This window comes from Siniperca chuatsi, linkage group LG16 (assembly GCF_020085105.1).
Source record: "Siniperca chuatsi isolate FFG_IHB_CAS linkage group LG16, ASM2008510v1, whole genome shotgun sequence".
NCBI classification, from domain to species: domain Eukaryota; kingdom Metazoa; phylum Chordata; class Actinopteri; order Centrarchiformes; family Sinipercidae; genus Siniperca; species Siniperca chuatsi.
In genome coordinates this window covers 26915117-26921116 of record NC_058057.1, presented here as the reverse complement: position 1 = coordinate 26921116, position 6000 = coordinate 26915117, and positions in this window count along the sequence as shown.

Here is a 6000-nt window from a genome sequence, read left to right as displayed (position 1 = left end):
ACTCCGACTTCAAGTGTTACAGTCTGGTACAACATGTCGTACTGACTACTTCTTTTAGAGCACAACCTGGTCGTAAGTCTGCTCAGACAGGGTGGACACAGTAAAGATAACAGGATGACTTTCTGTTACCTCGAACTCCCTGCGATCCCAATTTTTTTCCTAATAGATCAAACGGCCATGTGTAATCTGAAGGATGTTGTTTTTAGTGACGAACCCTCTGAGAAATATTGCCTGACTCTGCAGCTCTGCAGCGCATTTTAGTGTCTTTGAGCTCCTAGTTTTGGTTTTGCAGCACATTTCCTATCTGGGTCAGTCTCAGATGTTTTCATCAAACAATCTCTGATAAACCTGTGCACTACCTGCCCAGCAGCAAACAGCAGAAAGACACAGTTACAGACTAGCCGGTGAAGAAAGTGGAACATCTAGCAGCTAAAGAGCCAGATATTTTCTCAGGAGTTGGTGGAGACCAAACCAGAGCTAAAAGGAGAGTGAATATTGGACTGACATCCATCAGGTGGACATAAATACTCCAATGGGATGATCATGTTGCTCTGTGTCTGCTGGATGTGGACGTAGGCGACTGTTTGCTTACACATTCTCCATATACAGTTTTTAAGGCGATAATATGTCAATATGTGTTTTGTCTCCAGCTGGCCAGCATAGGCAATTAGTGTTCACCTGTTAATAGGTAACATTTATGACCTATTTTACACTCGTTCTGTTGTCTGACAACAGAAACAGAAAAACATGTAAATGATAACAACTATATCAGGAATTTAAGTGCATTAAAACATAGTATAGGTGATCACAGAGAGCAGGAGGGAACTGAACAGAGGTTTAACCAGCTGAGAATCTGCTGAACACGTGTGATCAACAGTTTTGTTGTTTGCAGACTGAAAAAGGTACATAGAAGAGGAGATTTAGCAATTTTGCTATTGTAAAACATTAATGGTGAAGTCGCTGCATGTTTCTGAGAATCTGACGTCTGGTCACATTGAAATATTATTGAAGCGGAGGGGACTTTCCCAGCAGCTCTGCTCTCAGACACACACACACACACACACACACACACACACACACACACACACACACACACACACACACGAAGATAAAGTGCTGGGAGAGTTGGGGGAGTTGGATATCAGCTGACCGCGTGTGAGAGTGTGTGTCGGGGGGAGTCTGAGATGGGCGAGCAGGTCTTTCCCACACCCACTTTCTCTCTTTAGAATATGCCACAAATGTCAACACACACACACACGGACTGCGGCCCACCATCGGTGGAACGTGTGGGGTCAGGAGGCCACAAAGAGCCGGGTCACGTTCCTGAAGAGGAGGCAGCCAGTAGAACCACGAGGCCGACGGCACTGATCTGAGGTCTGCAGTTTACTCAGAGTTAAATCAAAGTTCCCATGTTTTAATTTGCGGTTGAACATCGTACTGTGAGATGAACGAAGACCATATTCAGACTGACAACAACAACACGGCATCAAAATCAAAAATGAGATCACAGCGTCGGTGGGTTGGAAACGCAGTCGTCTTGCAAGTTGTTCTCGGGCCAACCATTTGCCACAATGCAATCAAACGTCATCCGGCAACACGCTGCGTTAGTTGCTCTCATATAAGCCCATATCAGGTACTCAGAACTTATAAACACGACTTCTTCTGAGTCTTATTTTGAAAGAAAATGTTTTGCCTTTATTTGCCAGTCAGTGTAGAGAGAGACAGGAAACGTGAGGAGAGAGAGGGGTATGACGTGCAACAAAGGCCGAACTGCGGACGTCACAGTTGGCTGGTGGTATGCGTCCTAACCAATACCTTATACAGTATTAGCACGGTAGAAGACTGTGATGCTATCCTTTAAAGCATGATACAGCCTGATCATGTACAAAACATTCGCCTGGCGTTGCAGTAGTGCTATCAACAGGTGAAATCCAATGTTGAACTACACATAGAACCTATGCTCTACGACAGAACTGCCATTAACGCCTTGAAATATAAATCCAGCCTGAGACACTTTAAGTTGGTTTTTCCTTATCTGTATCTGTGACGTGCAGATCAAAAGAAGTCTAGATATCAAGTTCAGAGGTCTTCGTGGCTCCAAAATGGCGGACCCTATCCGAACCAGTCCTGTGGAAAACCTAGCCGAACCCAACATGCATGAATTCATTTTCACAAAAGAGAGACCAGATCTGAAATGAACCCGAGGACAGTCAGACCTGATTCAAAAAGACCTGACCAGACCCAAACAGAGCAGCAACACACGTCATGTTTCCTGCACCTCACAGTTCATTCATTCATTACATATACTGACACACAGACCTGAGACCTGCAGCAAGATCAAGACCACACCAGACCTGATTAGACTGAATGTAATTTGGACTCGGCCCGGTTCTGGTCTCAGACAGCGGACCCGTGAAGACCTCTAGTCTTGGTTAAATGTATTTCAGGGATGAATTTATAAATCTTCCGCATGAGTGTCTTCTCTCCAAATTACATCAATCAAAGCTTTCGATTATTGAAAGAGTTTATCCAACAAAGCTGCTGCTGACCACAGATGCCCTTTTCCAGGCGTGACAGTTCTGAACAGTGTGTGTGTGTGTGTGTGTGTGTGTGTGTGTTTTTGCATAGGCGGCAGCAGGAATGTGTGTGTCGATCTGATATAAGTGTTAAAGCCTCCCGAGGTGAGACTAATGCTGAACAGACCGTCCGAGAGAACAGCGGGGCTCTCGCTACAAACACCAGCTCTCACACACACTGAAATGAAGAGAGGCGATTCGTTTTTTTCAATGACGTGGAGGAGATGATGGCGAACACGGCGGTTTAAGTCGAGTGTTTGTTTAGCCTATCGTCACAAGATCTCAAAGGACTTTAAGGGGCCCACAACATCAATGGGGTCAAGGGGGAAAAAACTCCTCAAATTCACGTAATTAAAAAAACGTTATCGCGTTCACCCTCCTCAGCTGTACAGGAGGAGCTGTGGACGGGAAAAGGCACATTTTAATACGTGAACAGAAGATTTAGTCAAAATAGGGAGGAGCCATGTCAGATCAGTTTCTTGATGGAGCAGCTTTTTAGCCACGTTAGCAATACGGCTCTGGGGATGGTAATGTCGGTCAGTCGGCCCGCCACTTTGGTCCAGACTGAAATATCATTCATGTTCCCCTCAGTCATAACTTTGGTGATCCTCGGACTTTTCATCTAGCGCCACCATCAGGTCAACTAAGAGGGTGTACATGGTAAACCTTATAAGCATTGGAGATTGTTATAGAGTCCGCAGAGGGAGGAGGTCGGGGTGGAAGGACGGGTCCGCGGTTTGTTTCCTGTTTCCTACCAGCAGTCAACATTGGTTTCTTTTGATCGTTGTTCCCAAAACCTTAACCGAGTAGTTATTTCAACGTAAATAATCATGATTTTTCTCTAACATTAACCATAACGGCTGTCGCTCTGGAGGGCAACTAGAAACAACGTACTTTGTCATCTAATTTGGAGGACTTGAATAAACCGTGACATTGCGGGACCTGCCTATGCCTCATCTTTAAGGATCCAAAGTTAGTGAATCGTTCAGGATATATATATCAATATTTTTCTTTTTTCTCAGCATCGGCATGTTTCTGCATCTCAGCGTTACAAAGCTCCAACAGAAAGCTTAGAAAATAAAGAATAAGGAGGGAAAAAAGCATCTTCACATGTTACAGATCCGTGATAATAAAATAAAATGAATGACTATAAAATAAATGTCTGTCATCTCAGGCAGGGAGAAGTGATCAAACAACACTCGCTGATTAAAAGTTTTGGTAAATGTGTGTATTGGATGGACACACAATAGAAGGCACACTCAGCAGCCCTCCTGCGGATAAATAAAGACTTTAGAAAAGCACTTTAATCTGTGTGAATTTCCAGACTGGGTGTTGCCTCTGATAAGTTCAAACCAGAGGACGACTCTGGGCGAGAGAGATAAGAAACGACTGGAAGAAATCTACAACACCTCTCTCTCTCTCTCTCTCTCTCTCTCTCTCTCTCTCAACACAACAAACAAACATTACCAAGTTTACCAAAACCTGTTTGAATTCAAGACCTCGAAAAGAGTGAACAGTAACAATATCTGTGTGTGTGTGTGTGTGTGTGTGCGAGCGTCCTGGTGTTAACAGACTCAGATCCCCAGGTGTGATGGGAGGCGGTGTTGTCGATGACAGGTATGTTCCACAATCTGGACTTTAACTTTCACACAAACACACATTACAGATTCCTGAGGGTTCCCGTACGCTGTCGAGTGCGTGTTGACGTGTTTGAGGTTCAGGCCTCTCCGACACTCCACCTTCTTCACTGCTGGGAACTCCTCCTCCTCCTCCTCTTCGTCTTCTTCTTCTTCTTCTTCTTCTTCTTCTTCTTCTTCTTCTTCTTCTTCTTCTTCTCTCTGTTCTCCTCCTCTGATGAAATAAAGGGTTCCTCAGGAAGGGTACCGGGTCTATTCAGGGTTCGAATTCCACTGTGACCTTCGGGGGTGGGAGGGTGCTGTACACATGCATGTGCAAAAATATACGATCAATACATTTCAATTCATACATTCTTACCCATTAACTTACCCAACTAAGAGACCATATAAAACTACTGCTTTCCGAAAATGTTCTCACTCACGTGGCGCTCATCATCATTAGCCAGAAGGCGTTCACTCGAGAAAACCACGTGCTATTCTCTATTTCAGGAACCTACATATGCAGGAAAATATAAATTTATACAGAAAAAAAACAGTATTATTCTATATTCTAGAGCCGAGCTCCCCGTTTAATACAATAAAAACGCAAAAGATGCTTAAACGGTTTGGTCTAATTTGTTCAAATTAGCAGCAGTTCAACAAGAGCCTGTCACAGTGTTTCTGTGTTTGAATTTGTGCCAAGTTTTGTCAAAAGTTTGGTTTTACACACAACAGAGTCGTTTCTTTACAGACTAAAAGGAACCATTTGCTGGTCCTGTATGAAATCATTTTTCTAAACAGTGTTTCTGTCTTCAGCCGCCGCCCTTCAGTGTCTGACAAGTGCTGTTCAACAGGAGAGGTGGGAGAAAGGTCAGAGGTCAAGTGAGCAGTGAAATGACTCTCAGCACGTACGAGTGATAACGATAACCTTCATTTTTAGTCTCCGGATCACCCTCCAAACACGCTCTGTAATGTTTGATGTTAACAGCAAAGGATGATTTGGGAATTGTTCAAAAATAAAAATTAAATTTGACATTTTCTTACCTGAGTTTTATCACATAAATCAACCTTCTGAGTGAAACGGAGCGCCTGGATCTCATCATGTTGTACAACACACACACACACACACACACACGCTCTTTCCTCTACATCGTGTCCCAACAGGAAACGCAGGTCAGGTGACAGGAAGGAAGTGGAGTAGCGCAGCACCTGCGGGTTGGTAGTACGACGCTCCCAGAGGACGTTTCTGCTGGTTTCCTTCATCACAACAATAGACTATTATATCCCCAAACAACAGACATTCATGCAGTCGGTGAGAGTGCATTAAAGGCTGGTGATAAACCTCGTAAATTTCTCTTCACCCCCACACGCACAAACACACATTGACCTCCTTTACACACTCCAGCACGCTCTTATTTTGAGATGTACCTATAAATGACTAGAGTGTGAATGCAGACTTTTCTTTGGTTATTACACACTCATCTCTGGGTTTAGAGACAAACTTCAGATCTCACATCTTAAAGCAACTCCGACCCTCACGGAAATGTTTATTTGTTACCTGGAGCTATATGAGAGGATCAGTTTAATTTCTGTGTGTTCAGCAGACGTCATGTGGCCCGGGGTTTGCTCAGCTGAGCTCAAGCTTCAGGAAGCTGCTATTAACACTCGACACGCAACTTTCAATACACTCCTTGTCGTGACAGATGAGATGAGATCATTCGCACCGGATGCTTAAACAGCTTGGCGCATTGCAATACTGTTGCAAGGAAATGTGCGCTCACCTGTCAGTCACTTCTGTGCTGTGAGCT